This window comes from Gopherus evgoodei, unplaced genomic scaffold (genome assembly GCF_007399415.2).
Source record: "Gopherus evgoodei ecotype Sinaloan lineage unplaced genomic scaffold, rGopEvg1_v1.p scaffold_33_arrow_ctg1, whole genome shotgun sequence".
Classification (NCBI taxonomy): Eukaryota; Metazoa; Chordata; order Testudines; family Testudinidae; genus Gopherus; species Gopherus evgoodei.
In genome coordinates, this window is record NW_022060005.1 from 2,920,777 (window position 1) to 2,941,061 (window position 20,285).

The window sequence follows — 20,285 nt, forward strand, 5'->3', positions numbered from 1 at the left end:
ACTCAAATACCATCGTAATTGTGCTTTTCTTCCATCATGTGTTGTAGGTTATTGATGCATTTTTGAGCTGTGTAGTTGAGAAAGCAGATGGAAAGGTAGGCTAGTTACTGTGATACATGACACAATACAATGATGCACTAAGTAAACAATCACGGGAATATGTGACACAACATATTTAAGTCCAAATGCCCTTGAAATATCAACACACACCTGAAATTTCAACATTTCTGTGTATATACTGCTGCCAAGCATTTACTAAAATGTATTTGGAGGTGCATATCGGATATACAATAGAGGGCCACATTAGTTCTGCTGTATAGTTCAGTGGATCCATTAATTGAACACAATTATGCGAACAGCTTAGTCACTTTTTAAAGGAAGTAAGACAGAGCACATTGATTACAAATCATTTTGTTTCTATAGGACTCTCTTACAGATACATATCTGCTTTCTAACACTAAGGATCCGTTTCATGCCTGTCTATATTAAATTCATTATGTTCTTGACGTGCCACAATTATTAATGCAGTAATAGCTTTGTTGACTGTCAACAGGTACAAGCCATCTCATCAGTAGTTTCCACTGCCATTCTCTCAGGCAGAGCTACACAAATGAAAGTGAAGGTAAATGTTAACACACTTTCCTACATAAAATGAAAAAAAAACAATTTCAGTCACTGAGTTAAACACAGTGTGACAGCAAATACAATGAAATGTTTGATGTGGGGGAATAGTCTAATAGTAATACATGTAATGAATTTTGGAAATACAATATAATGTATATCTCATGGTTTGCCTCACTGGAAACTATACTTACATTTCTAATTTCTTTTAAATAAAAACAGAGTGAATTACTTCAAAATGATATATTACTGCTTCCTTACCACACACCAGGTCATTGGGTTCTTGCGGTAAGATGGTTTGTATTTTGCTTCTGGATTATGGGCAATAAATGTGGCAATAAATAAGAGATTTGGAACACAACTATGGTAGTGGTGATATAATTTCCCGTGCTGCGGGTTTTCAGGGAGTTCAGTGCATGCTAAGGAAAGTGGAATGTGATTGTTAAAAATAAATTTATACTGTCAATTTACATTGTTCATGTAACATGGAAGAATACATTCTGTAAAGAGTTGATTGATTTCACAATATGCTTATATGTTGTGTGTTACTGTTACATTACAAACGAAAATATGTTAATTGCATACTGATTGTTGATGAATTAGTATAAATTTTTTGAAATAATCACATTACTAATACATTTTATGAATATATTTAAACTTACAGATAGCCTTGATGAAAAAAAGGAATTGTTAATAATTGACCCCTTGTGTGATGAGATCAGATATGAAAGAACATGCCTGAGGAATTGGAGGTGATTTATTAGATACTTACTTTCACAGTGGACACTAACTGTTCCATTGAAATTTTTTTAAAGGGAATGTTACAATAATGGGAATAATGTCTTCCTATTAGCTACAAATGAACATTGAAACAGCATGTACTTGTACTGAATGTACTTAATAATGGACTTTGAGTGAACTTGTGTGATGTGACTCTGGGGAACAACTTCACAGAATGTGGACACACACGAAACAGTAGCATGTTGCATGATTGAGAATGTGTTATTATCAACATGGGGCACAGCAACTCAGGTGACACACTGTGTAAGTGTGAGACAATAATATGAAAACAAGTGTGTCTATATGTGAGCAATAAGTCATTTCAATGACTAAGTAAAAAGCGAGAGAATGGATTTTTATCTATGTCCAGAAACCAGAGTGGGAAATAACGGAAAGCAAAGCTCATTTATACAGTCTGCTAATGTACTCTCTAACAATTTCAGAAACTTCATCAAACGATTAACTAGTAAATCCTCATCTGATTGGAACAGTAAAATTGTGGAGCATCCCAGACAAAGTGATGGTCACAACTGTGGACCACTCATCTTAAAGGTATTGAATACCAAATTGGCATTATTATAGGTTATGTATGTTTAATTATCCATGGAGAAAGTAAATGCCAGAGATTACCAGTGGGCACTGCACTGGTGTCCTTGCCATTGTGGATGGTGGTGGGCTTGTGACCACAAGAAGGGATGGATTGTCCAGTGGCAGGTGCGGTGCTGGGGGACCAGATTCTACCATCCAGCTCTTCCTGACAGCTGCTGTTGCAGTGGCCAGGAGCACCAGGCCCTTGTAAATCACTGTAACCCAGAGCCCCTTTTGGTCCTCCACAGTAGGCAGCCCTGCCAGGAGCATTTAACAGCATTGCCATACCATATGGCAGGGCCGCAGATGCGGGGGGGAGGGGATAAAGGGGGCAGTGCTGTTAAAGCATAAAGCACTGCCACATCGGACGTGTAACGTCAGCCATGTATGGTCTGGAACCAGTGGCCAATTCTTACCGGTACACTGGACCAGCCCACTTTCACCTATGGTAAGTATGAGGTTTATTCTAAATATCACTGTTGTTAGTTTGCAGAAACATATTTGCAGCACAAAGACATCCGTACGGTGAAACAACACAGAAGGCTAATACTGCGTTTAGAAGACATATAGCAATTCTTCTAATGAAGGAGTCAGGTAATTACTTTCTACCATGTATTGTGGACTCATTAGGCACATGTGAGGATAACATGAAGAGTGGAATTCTGTCACATAACAGACAGTTATCTTAATAACCCTAAAGTGGGATATCTCACAGGTTTGCTTCTGAAATGGTGACTATGAATCAATAATATCTTTAAGTACACAAAAATTTGAATGGGGTGAATGATTACTATTGATCGACCAGTTAAATGAAATTTGAATTTTTAGATACAGGTGTAGTAAAGTTAAAATTTGAAAAAAATATCCCAAAAAAAGGAAAAGATATGTGTGTTCAAACCATTGACTGGATTACAATATTGACAATTAATACATCAAGTTTAGCATTTTCAGTGTTGGTCGTAACGTATTCATCATTTCGTAATGCTATATTTATTTTTAAGAAAGCGTGGAGGACTACTGCATATACTGCAACCTTATCGACTGTGAAAAAGAAAGTGAGGATTGCACGATGGTAAGAAACATAGAATTACATGGGAAATATATGCCATAAACTGCGTAAGGATCATGATTCTTGTAAAAATTACACAACATTAAACATTTTCTTCATGCCGATAGTTATATATTTGGTAATGTTCACATGTGGAAGGAATAGGATGAGTCAATGCAAAGTATGTATAACGTAACTTCTGTGATTTAATTTCTTAATTCTTACTTAGCAAAGGTCCAGTGTGATTCTTGCAAGAGGTGGGCACACATACCATGCATTACAGAAGGAAACAATCAAGAAAACCTGACATATGAGAAGAAAGAGTACAACTGCAAGACAAGTGCATAGTTCACTTCATTAACAAAAAGAAAAAAGGCAATAAAGAAAACCCATTGTTTAACTGCCTCTTGTTCAAAACATAATGCAACCCAAAGAAATATATTTCTATGTATACATCAGATTATAATAAATGTTCTTGATGTTAAATAAATTATTCTTTGTATTTCTGTCCATATATATAATGCAAACTATAAAATTTTAAAAGTAATTTTAAAAAATGAAAGTGGTGTCATCATAGGAGTGCTCCATACCCCGAAACCTAACCTCCCTTTACATGTATTCATACACAAGAAAGAGAAAGAGCGTGCCTCGATCACCCAATAGGTCAATTTGGCCCATTAGCCAGGAGGAAGCAGATCCTGAGTGTTTTCGACCACTAACTCCATCCCTCCTGATTTGCAACCATCCCCGGACCAGTGACAGGTGCATAGGCAGCCATGTCATTGGAACTAAACAAGGAGGAAGCCAGTGGAAACAATGAAAGGGGCCACTCTGGTTATCACCTTGGGGTCAGGGGTGTGCCCTGTACCCCCAAACCTTACTTCCCTTTACACGTATTCACACACAAAAAAGCAAAAGAGCGTGTCTCGATCACCCAATAGGTCAATTTGGCACATTAGACAGGAGGAAGCAGATCCTGAGTGTTTTCGACCACAAACGCCATCCCTCCCTATTTGCAACCATCCCCAGACCAGTGACAGGTGCATAGCAGCCATGTCATTGGAACTAAACAAGGAGGAAGCCAGTGGAAACAATGAAAGGGGCCACTCTGGTTATCACCTTGAGGTCAGGGGTGTGCCCTGTACCCCCAAACCTTACTTCCCTTTACACGTATTCACACACAAAGAAGCGAAAGAGCGTGCCTCGATCACCCAATAGGTCAATTTGGCACATTAGACAGGAAGAAGCAGGTCCTGAGTGTTTTCGACCACAAACTCTATCTCTCCCAATTTGCAACCATCCCCAGACCAGTGACAGGTGCATAGGCAGCCATGTCATTGGAACTAAGCAAGGAGGAAGCCAGTGGAAACAATGAAAGGGGCCACCCTGGTTATCACCTTGGGGTCAGGGGAGTGCCCTCTACCCCAAACGTTACTTCCCTTTACACGTATTCAGACATAGAAAAGCGGAAGAGCGTGCCTCGGTCATCCCATAGGTCAATTTGGCCCATTAGCTAGGAAGAAGCAGATCCTGAGTGTTTTCGACCACAAACTCCATCCCTCCCGATTTGCAACCCCATGGACCAGTGGAGGAAGCAGATCATGAGTGTTTTCGACAACCAAATCCATCCCTCCCGATTTGCAACCTCATGGACCAGGCGGCAGCAATTCCTGAGCAGGAGCACAGATGGTTTTCTTATGTGACAGAAACTGAAGCTAGTTGCAAAACGTGAGGGTTGCTCAAACTGACATTACACCGGCACACGCCCACGGATCTGGCCAAGTGCTGGCCTTTGTGTTTGCAGAGGAGCCATGGCCCAGCCTGGAACCTGCAGGATGCGCTCAGCTGCCCTGGGGGCCCTCACCTGCCTTCCCCCAACTGCTGGGATGAGTGCCTTTGCTGCCCGATTACAGTGTCAGAAACTGCTTCTCCGGCACACTGTGCTGCATATCAGAAACAGTCACCGAAGATGCCCTTTTTTGCATCTCTATAAAAAAAAAAAGGAAACCAGCATCAAGGTAGCAAATTCTGCCAGAAGAGGAAAGTCCCCCTTTCAGAATTTGCCACCTCTCACCTTTCTCTGCATGGTTCTGACCCGACCCCCCCCTGCAATGTTCTGAGAACTTCTGCCTCCCCTTTCCCCTAGAAGTAGCAGCATGAGGGTGGGGGGAGGATGAGCATGCAGAACCTTCCCCACTTCTGCAAGCAGCATAATCCAGTGTGGTTCTCAACCTGTTTTCCATTGTGGGCCACATACGCAGCTCTGTGTGTTATGTGGGCTGCATCCGTGCAATATATATGCTACCTTTGTGGCCCTGAGGATGTCACATGGTCTGTAGCCGTGTGCTGATTGGGCTGCAAGTAGCGGAACCATTGATTTAACCCATGATGTAAGCCCATTATTGACATCCAGTCTTTAGTATTTAAATAGTCAAATGCTTAGGAAATAGTTAAAGTTTTGATCTGTAAGGCTATGCAATTTTGGCTAAGGGTGGATAAGTTGCTATAATTTTAAATCATTGCTTGAAAACTCATTCACCATAAAATATCAATGACAACTTAATTTTTCCACACTGTCCACTTTGCTGTGGTGTGACTATGTTGTTGCAGCTCCAGTAAAGTATTTATCTTGTCTACGCATCAGAATAAACTAGCTAGTAGACCTGTGTTTCTGGATGTATGTTTGGTATACCAGTGGAAAGCCATAAGAAATGTAAATCTTGACTTGCTCTAGTTCAGCCTGTCTGTTGACAGAGGTCACAATGATTATCAATAAGGCAGCACAAAGACACTGAAAGTTTGCAGTGACGCTTTGACAGGTGTGTACACATTTGTACAGGGAAAAAAGTGCGACTAAAACTAAGAGAATGTGATAGGCTTGGATGGATTCGATTTTTATTGATAAATGTTGGTAAATAATTTCACTGCACACACACAAACCAATTCAAATATTTCTACCAATAATTATTTGCATCTACAGGTAGTCAAGGTAAGAAAAATGCTTATAGCATGTGGTTTAAGGATATTTACTTTGTATATTTTGACATGTTGTTATACCAATTATATTAGACCAGTAAAAACCAGCAGGATCTTATTAAAGGGGACAAGACAAAGATGCCACATTTATTATAACAATTTGATTTGTGACTAATAACTAATATCTTAATTCTTATACACACACATTATACCTAATACCTATACACACACACACACACACACACACATTCACACACACACACACACACACACATCCATCAAATGTTCTGCAGCTGCTGCATAGTTACCAGTCCTGAAGATAGCTTAAGTTCATAGCTTGATTTTGTAGCTTGGGTTCGTAGCTTGTGGCGGCTAACTGGCCAGCAAAGCTGGGCACAAGGACAAGCTGGATCTCTGTTGGGCAGGCACTGATGTCCTTTCATGTTGGCAGCAGAATGTTAGCCAGAGTCAATCATCTCACCCTTCTTTTTTATAGGCTTTTAGTTTGGATTCAAAGTCTATAGGTCTTGCTGTGTTACACTGCCTCTGGATTTAGATTGATCACCCATCAATTGCAGGCGTGACTTTCAGCCTTGAACCTGGCTTTGATCTTCCTTCTGTTGTTCTGTTGTCCTTTTCTTTTTAGGGTGGATGCTTCTTACTTTGTTTAGGGCTGTTGTCTAGGTCTTCAGCCATTGGTATTTGAACTTTATCTCATCAGGACAGGCTGGGGCTGGGGCTGGAGGTTGATTCCGTCATTCATACATACCTCATTCACACATCTAAACTAAACTAATAAGATTACAGCAGGGTTTGCAAAAATGAAGGTTGGAGGAAGCTTTTACAAAATGGAGTGAGTGTTTTAAAATGGGGTTTGAATTATAATATGGAACAGAAGTTACAGTGTAGGCAAGTGTAGTGAATGGTGAACAGAAGTTACATTAATAAAGTAAACAATTAAAAACAATTTCATTTATCAGTTCTACAATGTGATGTGTTTTAATTGTTAATAAAGCCTTTAACTTTGTAATCACAATATCTACTGTCATTTAATAATTATTGTCTGACCGCCCCATACTTCTGAACTGTGAAAATTTAAATCTATAAAAATCCAAAAGTATGTTTAAAAAAATCTATATTATCAGTTGAAATTTTTAAAAAATTGAATTCTGCCAAGCTTATATATAACTTAAATACTAAGTGTTAAATTCTCAAAAGCTCATAAGTGACTTAGTAGCCAAAGTGCCACTAGAAGTCGATAATACATGCTCCAAAATCATGTCGGCATTGATGGAAATTTCATAAAAGTATATGTGAAATAATTCCACTGGTAATAAAGCTTAATGCTCTTTTGTTGTCGTTAGGTTTTGTTTTCTGTTTTTTCATTTTGTTACTCATTTAAATGGGAGTGCCGCACACAGAGGAAATTTCATTGTCGCCAACTATTCTGCCCATGGTCCAGGGTTAGATTGCTAACCTGGGATGCAGGAGATCTGGGATTACTTTCCTTGCTGTGCCACGGACTGTGTGACTGTAGGCTATTGACTTAGGCCCAGACCTACAAAGTGAGTTAGGCACTGACACCCCAGATTTAGAAGCCTAAATCCCAGTGTTAGATGGCATCCCGCAAAACCCCTGCTCCACCGCTGCCTAACCCAGTAGGTACCTAAACTCACTCAGCACCTAAGTTTTTGCAGTAAAAGTTCCCTTGGCACTTAAGTCACTGCCTCTGAGCGTGCACGCTCCTGCCTCACTCCAGGACCTGGTCTATACTACAAAGTTAGGTTGACATATGCCACCTTGCATTGACCTGATTGTGCAGGTGTCTACACTTGGTCTCCCACCAATGTAAGCTGAGCTCTCCTTTACACTGACATAGTAACACCACCTCTCTGAGCAGCGTTGAGCCATGGTTGATGTCCAGAGGCCAACGCAATGGAAATGTAGATGCTGTGTTACCTATGTAAACCCAAACACTCCTCCAGCAGCGGTCCCACAATGCCCAATGCTGACCTCTTTGGTCACAATTGTGAACTCCACTGCTTAGGGGTCACAGAGACAGGAAGCCACCTGCCCCTTTAAAGCCCAGCATATTTTTGAAATACCTTTATCTGATTGTCCATCTTTATGAACACACCTAGGAGCTCTCGGTTGTTGTGTGTAACTGCCCAGCTGACCATGCCAGCTATGTGTTCCAGGCGCACTCCAGCCTGGAGTAGACAGGAGAGACTGGATCTCCCGGGCCTACAGGGAGAAGAGGCTTTGCAAGCATAGCTATGGACCAGCCAGAGAAATGTGGACATCTCTGAGAAGATTGCATGGGGCATATAGGAAAATGGGCATGACAGGAACTGGCAGTAGTGCTGTGTGAAAGTAAAGGAGCTGCGGCAGACATATCAAAAAGCCAGAGAGGCCAATAACACTGGTCTACAATTTTTGAGAAGTCGTCTGCTTCAGAGATAAAATGTGCTATTTATTGTGTATTTTGATGTGCTGAATTCAATGACAATTATGACAATTAAAACAACTGATTGGCTACTGTTTCTAAGATATTTAAGTTTTTACATTTTAGTATATTGTGTAGATAGTAGAGTTTTAATCATAAATTGTAAACCTAGGTCTTTTCATGTATTTATGGTTGCTTTACATGATAATATTTCACCTGTCCTGTTTATGTAACACTTTAAAAATCAGCAAAAGGGTTATATAAAGTTATTATGAAACAAAAGGCAAAAAACTATTATGTACATAGTTTAGTCCTATTCAGTGTCTACTCGGGGCTTCTTGGCTTGTCTCTTGTATTCATTAAATGGAGCAACTCTTGTCACTGTCCAGCAATAGTCTGCAAGCATTGATGGGCTCCATTTGCCCTGACAGCCTGCCAGGAGATTCCATTGCTGTAGTCTGGAGCCCAACAGCTCTGCCTTACTCTTGGGTAGTTTCAAATCCCTGACGAGGTCATTCACTTCACCTTGTGTTATGAAGTGTGGTTCAGAAGAGGAGGATGGGAGAAAATGTGGGTCCTGTGACATTGATGGTTCAGGACCAGAAGTTTCATCCTCTTCCTCATCTGACTCAAGTGAGAATGATTCTGGTGCATCAGGAACCGGCAGTCCTTCTCCGTGGGGTACTGGGCGTATGGCTGATGGAATGTTTGGATAATGCACAGTCCACTTTTTCTTCTTTGACACACCTTTCCCAACTGGAGGCACCATGCAGAAGTAACAATTGCTGGTATGATCTGTTGGCTCTCTCCAAATCATTGGCACTGCAAAGGCATAGATTTCCTTTTCCTGTTCAACCACTGGCGAAGATTTGTTGCACAAGTGTTGCAGCATATGTGTGGGGCCTACCTCTTGTCCTGATCTTCAATTTTGCAGCCAAAAGAAAGGTGATAGGCTTTCTTAACCATAGTGGTTATACTGCGCTTTTGTGATGCAAAAGTCACTTCACCACAAACATAGCAGAAGTTATCTGCACTGTTCACACAAGTATGAGGCATCTCTGCTCACTTTGGCTAAACAGAAATGTGTCCCTTTGCAAAATCAAACACTGACAAATAAGAGAGCACGACACTGTATGATTTCTAGAGCTGATACAGGGCAATTTGTTCAGCAGAGTGATGTAAGCTTCGTTATGATTGCATCATCCATGACTTCTAGGAATAACATGATGTAATTCATATCATGTATGACGCAATACCAGCTTCAGATTGCATCATTCATTGTTTTGCCTAAAAAGCAAGTACTGTCCAAACCCAGTCATAGATTTATTCATAGATCCAGTCAAAGATGTATTTTAGTCATTTCTGGTTTAAATTGAGATCCCTTCCCTTTATAACTCACTTATCCTCCGCCATTCCCAAGTCAAGGGTCGTATATACTGACCCAATAGCATATCTTGAAAACTAGAGCCAATCAACTATTTTAAGCATCATTTTCGTTCTCAGTGACCCAGAATTAGTAAAGTTGGACTACATTTATTTCAGAAGCATTTTGGCTGTAGAGCAGTGTAATCGATCCAGTGCCAAGCCACAGACCTGCTTCTTTTACAATGAGCTGCATGCCATACTTGGCAGATACCCCACCACTACCTCACACACCACTGTGGATCCTCGAAGCATCCCAAGTCCCAGGTCCCAGGCGTGAACAGCAAGGAGGAGGAAGAGGAGGATAGGGGCATGCCACAAGCTAAGATCTCTCTGAGACTCCACTGAAGTCCAGTAAGTCCCAGCAGTCAAGTGGAGTCGAGCCTGATGCAGGGGAAGGAACTTCAGGTGTGTAAATTTATTTTCCAATATGGTGATAGCACCCTCAATTTGGCAGGATACAGCTATTGACTTTTCATTAATTTACTTGTGCTAGAAGAGGTAGCTGGGTACAGGAGTGGCAGAAGCACCCTAAAAGTGTGGGGGGGCCCACAAGCACCTGAACTGTGCCCCTACCCTCTGCATCACGCTGTCCCTGAGGCTCCACCCTCACACCACCCATTCCCCCAAGCCTCTGCCCTCACAATGCCCCTTCCCCCAAGATCCCACCTCCACACCATATGTTCCCCCAACTCCGCCCCTGCCCTATCTCTTCCCCCAAGGCCCCACTCCTGCGTTGCCTTTTCCTCTCAAGAGCCCGCCTCCCGCTCACTCCTCTCTCCACCTCCTGCCCCCATCACTCACCCTTATCACCAGTAAAAAGTGGGAGGGTCATGGCTCTCCAGCCCCCCGATTCCAGCACCCCTGGGTGGGTAAGCAGAGCAGTTTGTTTATGTACACAGAGAGCTCCCTTGAATCCTCCTGCGAGATCCTGAGTAAACTTTCACAGGGGTGATCTGCAGTCCTCTCCCCAAGGTTTCTAGAGATGTCAGTCTTATCTCTTCCTCCACGATAGGACACTTTCACCCTACTGTGGTAAATTGGCTAGTGGTCTACAGGCCCGGGTGGTTTTGTTACCCTCAGGAGATACCTGGTGAGATACCAGCTAAAAATCACACTCGCCTGTGGGAAACGGTGCCAGTATCGACTGCCAGTGCCCTATACTCAGTTTCATGCTACCAAGCAATTCCCTCGTTTCCCTCTTCCCAGGTGGGTCATACACACCGTGGCGGGTGCTGTGAGAAGCATGGTGCACAAGCACTCTCAAGCAGAACTGCCAATAAGCATGTCTTGTTTAAAATGTCAGGGGTGCGAAGGGAGTTCTGAATCTCAACTTCCACTTTCTGTTATGACAATCATGCCTCTGTGTGTTTTATCCAGACCTACTGCTCCCCTTGAAGGGTTCCCCTCTCACACCTGCAGAACACCTGAGCCAGAGAAGCAGGAGAAAAGTGAACTCAGGATGACATGTTTAGTGAGATCCTGCAAGCCAGCGCTGCATCCGATGGTGAACAGAGGGCCACTAGGATGAATATTGTAGACTGTGTAGAGAAGGCTAGAGCGGGCAGGAGAAAGGTGCAGGAAAAGCAGAGAGAGATGCACTAGGACATACTGGGGCTTCTCTGGCAGCAAGCACAGATGCTGCAGACTCTTATGGACCTATAACTCCAACAAACACGGGCTCGCCTCCCTTTGCAGTCCATGGAGAACTCCAGGATAGCACCTCCCTACATCCCCCCTCAACATTCCACATGACATCAGCGTAGCCCTTCCACTCCGGGGGACATTAAGGACAACCTCAGCATCACATTCATCAACCGTAGCTTTCAACAGGTCAGTGTATGTGTAGCTAAAATGGACATGAATGTTTCCTCCCCTTCTTTAAGCTCTGTTCTAGACATGTACTAAGGCTTTAACATATTTACTTTTAATTTGCAAATAAATTTTAGTGTTTTCATTGCTCAATAAAATTGTATTGTTTGGAAAACAATTCATCTTTATTAGTCCCCAGCATATGTTGCACAATGCCTGACAGTAGTGAATGCACCCACTTACATGTTGTCGTACACTGCGACACAACTCATAAGATCAGCGACAAACACAGTGTATCATAAAGGTACAGCAAGCATCACAAAATTGCACTGTCGGTGTTATATTTATAGATGTAAACCAAGCACCACACAATGCCTAGCTGGCCCCAAAACAGAAGGGCCAGGTAGAGCACAGTACACCACAACACATTCCTGTGGCTCATGATTAAAGCGCTCCTTCAAAGCCTTCCTGAGCTGTACAGCTCTACGTTGAGATATTCTAATAGCATTAGTGGCTGGCTGTTCAAACACTGCAGACGGCCTCTCCACTTCTACCCCTGCTGCAACTTTTCCCTCTTTGCTTCACAAAAATTATGCAGGATACAGTTGGCAACTAACCCTTAGGATATTTTTCTCACAGAGATCCCATCTTGTGATTAAACAAAGCCAGTGCCCCTTCAGTCTACCAATAGCACGTTCAATGGTCATTCTACATCTGCTGAACATGTTGTTGAATCTCTTCTTGGTGCTGTTGAGATGGTAGTCGGGGGGTCACCTTGCTCATTCTGCTGTCTAGGTGCTCACTCTTCTTCACCAGCTGCCCACCACTCCACTCTGCCGGCCGCCCTGCCGCGGTGAGGTGAGCTCACGCAGATGCACCTCTGAACTCTGGGTCTTCCCTGACCAAGGACAACCACTGTGAGTACGGTGCCCTGGAGGGAGAAAGGAGGGGCACATTAAAGGAACTTCTGGTTGCTGGAATTAAGAACCTGAGGCCAAAGGAAACAGCCCAGCATATTCCCTCTTGGAGGTGCCCAGGGATGTTATGTAATTGTCCCAGGTTACTGGGCGGGGGCTGGAGCCGGTTTTGTGCTGTATTGTTGAAAAGGAACCCCTAGCTATTCAACCCAGCCCTTGTTGCTGCTGACTCCACTTGGCAGAAGGGTCACATGTACCTGCTTAACATTACCTACTGTGACAGACCCAGACCAGTGGGGTACAGGAGTCTGGTCCTATTGGTATCCAGGAGGTGGGCAGGTGAAGCCCGCCCACTTCTAAAGGACCTCCCCCCAGCCCAAGGGGAGGATCCACAGGTCCATGACACCAAATAAGTACAGGGGACAATTAATGAAAAAACAGGATCGGGAGTGAGGTCATAGGGCTAAACGAAGGGAACCTGATGGGGACACCGAGCAGAGAACCCCAGACAATGCCCACTGCTCCTCGAAAGCGTCAAGGGAGCCAGTGGATGCCACCCAGAGGAACTCTGCCTGGATGTGTGAATGGACGGAGGAGCAGAAATAGGCCCCACAGTAGCAGGAAATCCCGTCGGCCAACCTCCTCTCCCTGGTTTTGTAGATGGCTAGTTTGGCCAGGGCCAAGAGGAGGTTGACAAGGAGATCCCGTGTCTTTGTGGGGCCATGGATGAGGGTGTGTAGATAAACACGTGAGGGGAAAAGTGCAACCAAAAATGCAATAAAAGGTTCAAGAGGAGACAGAACAAGGGCTGCAATCTGGCGCACTCTAAATAAATGTGCGTCAGGGTCTCTTTCATGCCACAAAAAGGGCAGGTGTTGGGGACAGGGGTAAATCGCGCCAATTACACACCTGTGCTTATGGCCCCGTGAAGGAGCCGCCAACTGACATCCCCGGCAGGCCTCGGGACCAGGGCAGAGTATAAACTGGCCCACCGGGGCCTCTCACGCTCGAGAGGTGGCAGGAGGTCCCGCCATTTGGTGTCAGGGCGGGATGCGAGGCTGAGGTAGTGGAGAGCGTGGAGCACAAGCGTGTACAGGTGTTTTCATGGCGCAGCCTGGAACAGAATCGGTTGCAGATCGTGCAGCCGGCTCACAGCGAAAGGGTGAGGGGGCCAACTGGGTCCACGGGGCAGGGACCCGATGAAAATGTCCACAGGGCCTGGGGTGGAGGGTGGGCAGGGCGTGCCCTCTCGCAGGACCTGGTTGAGGTAAGCCGGAGCAGCAGCCAGTAAAGCGGCCTTCACTTCCTGAAGTATGCGCTGGGGAGCACGAGATCTGGGAAGCCCCATGCGCTGAGCGAGCGTCAGGGGATCCAGGCAGTCTCCCTGGTCATAGTCCAGCAGGTCTCCCACCCTGGTGACTCCCGCCAAGACCAGCCTCTGGCGCGCCATGGGGGACTCCGCCACCTGCACACGAAGCTGGGGATTGTGTAGCAGGGGCTCCGCGAGGAGATCGGCCCCAACAGTGGCCGCCACTGATCTGGTCGTTGAAAGGAGCTTCCAGGTCCGGAGGAGGTCTTGGTAGAAGACCAGCAGCCCGGAGATGTCACGCGGAAGACCTCTCAGATGGAGGTAAAAGAGCTGCCGTTCATATCGGAGCCCTCGGAAGCGGCAGAGGAAGGCATGCGCCAATACACTCCACGCCGGACTACCTGCACCATACAGGAGTCTCTGCAGGGCCTGGAGGCGGAAGACACGGACCTGAGTGCGTAGGCATTTCAGGCCCTGTCCTCCCTCCTCCAGGGGCAGGTGGAGGACCCCTGCAGAGACCCAGTGCATCCCTGGCCAAAAGAACTCCAGAATCGTCACCCAGAGGTTGGCTAGGAAACCCAGGGCCGGGACCAGGGTGTTGAGCCGGTACCAGAGCATGGACAGGACCAGTTGATTGAGAACCAGCGCCCTCCCTCGAAGGGAGAGGCACTGGAGTAGTCCTGTCCATTTCCGGAGCCACTCTGTCACCCTGCCCTCTAAACCATGCCAGTTCTCTGGCGGAGATGGATGTGTGGCAGAAAGGAAAACGTCGAGATAGAGCAGCGGACCCGCGCTCCACCGGATGGCCTGAAGCACGGCGGGGAGGGAGCTTGCCTGCCAGCCATCCCTGACCACCAGGCCAAAGCTCTTGACCCAGCTGACTCGGGTGCAGGAGGCCGCTGAGTAGATGTCCTGGCAAGCCTCCACTCGCACCAAGTCCTGGACCATGAGGAGCACATCATCGGCGTACGCCGACAGGACCAGCCGCAGCTCCGGCTCTCGAAGCACCAACCTCGTCAGCCTCTGATGGAGGAGACAGAGGAAGGGCTCAATCTCCAGAGCATACAGGTGGCCCAAGAGGGGGCACCCCTGCCGCACTCCCCGCCCGAAGCTCACCGGCTTAGTCAGGGTCCAGTTGAGCCTGACCAGACACTCTGCAGAAGCATACAGCACCTGGAGAAAACCCACAAACCGGGGTCCAAAGCCAAACGCTTGCAGAGTGCTCAGGAGATACCCGTGGTCCACCCTGTCGAACGCCTTCTCCTGATCCAAACAAGAGGGTGAACGACAGACCATCCCAACACCCTAATTCCAGAAGGTCCCAGACCAGATACAGGTTATCAAAGATCGTGCAGCCCGGGACAGTGTAGGTCTGGTCTGGGTGGATCATGTCCGCCAGCACGGACCCTAGCTGCATCGAGATGGCCTTTGCAACAATTTTGTAGTCTGTGCTGAGGAGCGAGATGGGACGCCAATTCTGTAAGTCGTGGAGGTCCCCACTCTTCGGCAATAAGGTGAGCATGGCACGCCTGCACGAGAGATGGAAGACCCCACCCTGCAAAGACTCAGCCCAGACGGTGACCAGGTCTGGGCTGAGGACGTCCCAGAACATGCGGTAGAATTCCACGGTCAGCCTGTCCATGCCCAGAGATTTATTGGTGGGCATGCGACGGAGGGCTTCCAAGAACTTGGCCAGAGTGAGAGGCAGCTCTAGCCAGTCCCGGTCGCCCGTGCTGACCGTCGGGAGACCATCCCAGAGCACTCTGCAAGTATTAGGATCGGTCGGATCTGGGGAGAAAAGAGTCACGTAGAAGGCCCTGGCCCTCTTGCACATCTCTGCTGGATCCGTGAGGGGGGTGCTGTCCTCTGCCAGGAGGGAGATGACGTGCTTCTTGGCCCCCCCTCCTTTTCTCCATGGCACAGAAGAAGCAGGAGCCGCGATCCATCTCCTGAAGGAGGTGGATGCGGGATTGAACAAAGGCACCCCAGGCCCAATGGTCTTCGAGGGCCTGGAGCTCCTCCCGCTTCTCCCGGCACGCTCCGCAGAGGGATGGATCCTCAGGGCTGGCAGCCAGATGCCTCTCCAGCTCCAAGACCTCCCGTTCCAACTGCCCTATCGCCGCATCCCTCCGTCGGCTGGCACCCCGAGTGTAGTCACGGCAGAAGAGCCGGGCGCGCACCTTCCCCAGATCCCACCACCGCTGCGCCGAGGAAAAGGCGTGCCTCTGCCCTCACCAGGCCAGCCAGAACTCCCGGAAGGACACCACGAAGCCCGCATCCTCCAGCAAACTATTATTAAAGAGCCAATAGGCCAGCCCCGGCCTCTCCGCGCAGTGAGAGGCCGTCACGGTGGCAAGGTGGTGATCTGAATAGGGGGCAGGCCGAACGCTGGAGGAGTGGGAAAGGTGGAAACGCGACAGGTAAATGCGGTCCAGCTGGGAGTGGCGCAACCGATGGGCCTCCACCTGGACAAAGGTGAACGTCGAGATGTCGTCCAGGTGGTGGTCGCACCAGACATCCACCAAGGAGTGGCAATTGACGATCTCCTGGAGGACGTCCACGGCGGCCGGGCACTGCTCAGTCCCCAAGCGGTCCTCGAGAGTGGTGTTAAAGTCCCCGCCCAGGACCAGGCACTCACGAGGATTCAGGGAGCCAAGAAAGGCAGATGCCTGCTGATAAAAACGCAACCTCTCCGGGCCTGATGTCAGGGCGTAAACATTGATGAGATTAACCACAAGCCCCTCCATGCGGACCCGGAGGTGCAGCTGGCGACCCGGCACAGCCTCGGCGACCCCCAGCACCTCGGGCCTTAGGTCGGGGGAGAACAGGATCGCCACTCCAGCCGCGCAAACCAAGAAGTGGCTAAGGTAGGCCCCATCCCCCCACTCCAGCCGCCAGCTAGCTTCAGCGGCTGGATCCGTATGGGTCTCCTGCAGGAAAACCACAGAGTAACCCCCCTCCCGAAGGAAGGAGAGCACCTGGCTCCTGCGGAGACCCATCCTACAGCCCTGGGTGTTTAAAGTGGCAAAGATGATCGGAGCCATGAGGAGGGCTGGGGGGGATCCTCGCCGGCAGACATGCCCATGGCCTCCGGCAGGCTGCACAGCAATCTGTGACCTACCCCGTAGTTGAGTAAAGAGTCACGGAAGAGACGGACCCGCTGGTAGGCCGTGGTGGCCTGCTTCCTGGTCCTCTTACCCTCCCCCATGAGGGCCCATGCGGCCCGGAGGACCTGATGAAAATCCCACCACCACCGGAGCGCAAGCTGGACTTTGTTATGGGAGCCACGGACGTCCTCAAGGAACTCCCGCAGCTCCTCCCTCAGCGAATGGGGGGGCGGGGTCACGGATCGATGACCGTCCCCCAGTGGGGCCCCCAGCACAGCCCCGTGGCCCACCGAGGCGGGCAGACAGGGGGCAGACCCCCGACATCGTGTCCGATGGACCGATGCCACGTAACCCACCCCGCTCCCCGGTTCAACAAGGGGCGGCGGAAGGCGAACAGCAGCCTCTGGTGGGTCGGGACGAGGAAAAACCACTGAAGCCACTCCCTGGAGGGTATTCCCAGGGGCAGTACTGGCATCACAGGAGGTGGGGGGGACAAGGACAGGGCTAACTGGAGTCGGACGGGGATCAGGGAGAGAATCTGGGAAGGGGGTAGAGGCAGGATCCTGAGCCTCTATAGTTGAGCCGCTGGACGGTGGCTCCTCCTGGCCAGGCTCAGGGATCTGGGAAGTAGGAAGGGGACCCCTAACGATGCAGGGCTCAGCCACTGTGGCACGTGTGGCAACCTCAGCATCCAGAGATAGATGTTCATCAATGGGGTCCCTGCCTAGGAAGTAGGGCGGGTCCTCCCCACCCAAGAGGGACACCCTGGGAACTGGGTCTTGGCACTGGGGCACTGGCCATCGCCCCAATGGGCTTGGTAGCCGTCAACAGGGTGCCACCCGCAGCTGGGTCGATGGAAGAATCCAGGGGACCCTCAGAGGTGGGAGCAGAAGCAGCGGTTAGGAGAAGGGAACTCGGGGACAGGGGGACCGGGGTGAGGTCGCCCAGATCGAGGCCCGCTAACAGAGGGTCGTCCTCCCCCTGCGTGACTGGGGTCATACCCAGGGCCTCCATCTCCTCATAGATGGAAGGGAGATCACCATCCACCAACCTAGAGCCCTCTCCGCCAGCACCTGGGGCGATACCCACCGTAGCGCTCGCAGAAACATCGAGTGGGAAGGAAGTGAGAGAGATTCCCTCGGGGGCTTCTACGGGAAGGGACCCCGGAGGAGGGCCGGCGTTACCTTCCAGTGCTGCCACGATGCCGGGCTCAGCCACTGTGGCACATGCGGCAGCCTCGGCATCCAGAGAGAGATGGTGGTCAATGGGGTCCCCGCTGACGAAGGAGGGCGGGTCCTCCACACCCAAGAGGGACACCCCCTGGGAAGCGGAGCTCGGCAGCGGGGCACTGGCCATCACCCCAAGGGACTCGGCGGTCGTCAACAGAGTGCCACCCACAGCCAGGTCGATAGAAGATTCCAGGGGACCCTCAGAGGTGGGAGCAGAAACAGCGGGTAGGGGAAGGGAACCCTGGGACAGGGGGGCCGTGGTGAGGTCGCCCAGATCGAGGCCCGCCGGCAGAGGGTCGTCCTCCCCCTGCGTGACCAGGGTCAAACCCAGGGCCTCGATCTCCGCGTAGATGGGAGGGAGATCACTGTCCACCACCCCAGGGCCCTCCCCGCCAGCACGCGAGGCGATACCCCCCGCGGCGCTCTCAGAGGCGTCAAGTGGGAAGGGGGCGAGAGAGGCTCCCTCGGGGGCTTCCATGGGAAGAGACCCTGGAGGAGGGGCGGTGTTACCTTCCAGTGCTGCCACGGCATCCCCAGCTGGCTCCACACAACGGGAGTCATCAGGGGGCAAGGCAGAAGACTCGTCATCGGTGCCCCCCTTCCTGCTCTTCCAGGGGGCTTCCGAATCTGAAGGATGTAAGCAAACTCGAGCCTTCCACTTGCCCCGCTTCCCCTGCACTAAGGACGAGCCCTCCATGGCATGATCCAGGGCCTGGCTAACAGGGGTCGGGTCGGGGGCAAGGGCAATAGCTTAGGGACTCGGGGAGGCAATGGTGAGGTAGCAGGAATGAGGGAGGATTCCCACTGGGGCGAGCTCTCTCCCACACCTGGCGGTATCTCCGCCGCACCCTCCTCTACAGTGGTGGATCGAGAAGAAGGAGGGGCAGCTTCGGGTGCTGGGCAGGCAGGGGTATCGGCGGTGACAGGGCCGGCACCTTGCTGGGGCTCGGGGGTCCCGGGCGCTCCTCCGTGCTGGGCCAAGGGACAGTCCCTCTGGACGTGCCCCATCTCCCGGCAGAGGCAGCACCTGGCCTCCCCCGTCAAATAATGCACCTAGTGGGCTCCCTGGTAAGGGACCAGAAAGGACCCCTCGAGCGCCTCTCCGCCATGCGCCGCCGGCGGCAGTTGAAGCTGCAGTTGCCGGCAGAACGAGAGGACGTGAAGGAGTGCGGGGTCCTTGCAGCCCAAGGGGAGAGGGCTGATGATGGAGATGGGGCGCCCCAGGGCAGAAAGGGCAGGCAGCAGGGTGGCATTGGGCAGAATGGGAGGGACGGAAGCCAGGATCAAGCGGATCCCCAGGTCTTCCAACGGCTCCAAGGGAACGAACATGCCCCCCATCGCCAGGCCCGTCTCTACCACCTCCCGGGCGGCGGCCTCCGATGCCAGAAAGATGACTACCCTCCCGTACATTTTGGAGGCCGCCACGAAGGCCATGGACCCCACCACCCTCGCCAATGCCCACACGTAGGTCTCCACGTGAGGCGAGGGGGGCACAGGAGGCAACGGATGCCGTGTTTCCTGGTCAAGGTGGGGAAGGGGACCCGGCTGCTATAGATGGTAGCGGAAGCGGCGGTCGGAGGAGCGGCGGCAGGCAGGGGGTCGCCGCCACCTGGGCGTACACCTTGGGGGCCAGGGGGTCACCCGCGGAGCTGGTGGAGGGAGCAGCAGGGAGGGAAGCCGCAGCCAGTAGCGGGGCTGTGGCAGTGAGGGCAGTCTCTGTCATGGAGGGCCTGAACTTTTTAGCGGGGCCCTTACCCTTCTTCTCACCCCGACCTTTCCCACCGGCTGGGGGGGCTCCCCCCAAATCGAAAGGGGTGAGGGACGTGGCAGCAACGGAGGTCTCCCCGGTACTCGCCGCCGCCAGTGCCCCAGCAGGGGCGGTGGTAGGTGGATTGGCAATGGCGGTCAAGGTAGAGGCTTGGGAAATGAACACAGGGGTAGGTGGAGGAGGGGTGGTGCGAGCATCACGAGAGGTCTCCCCTGCCGCGCCCCCGCCATAATGAGAGCGAGGAGGGGGACAAACAGCAAGG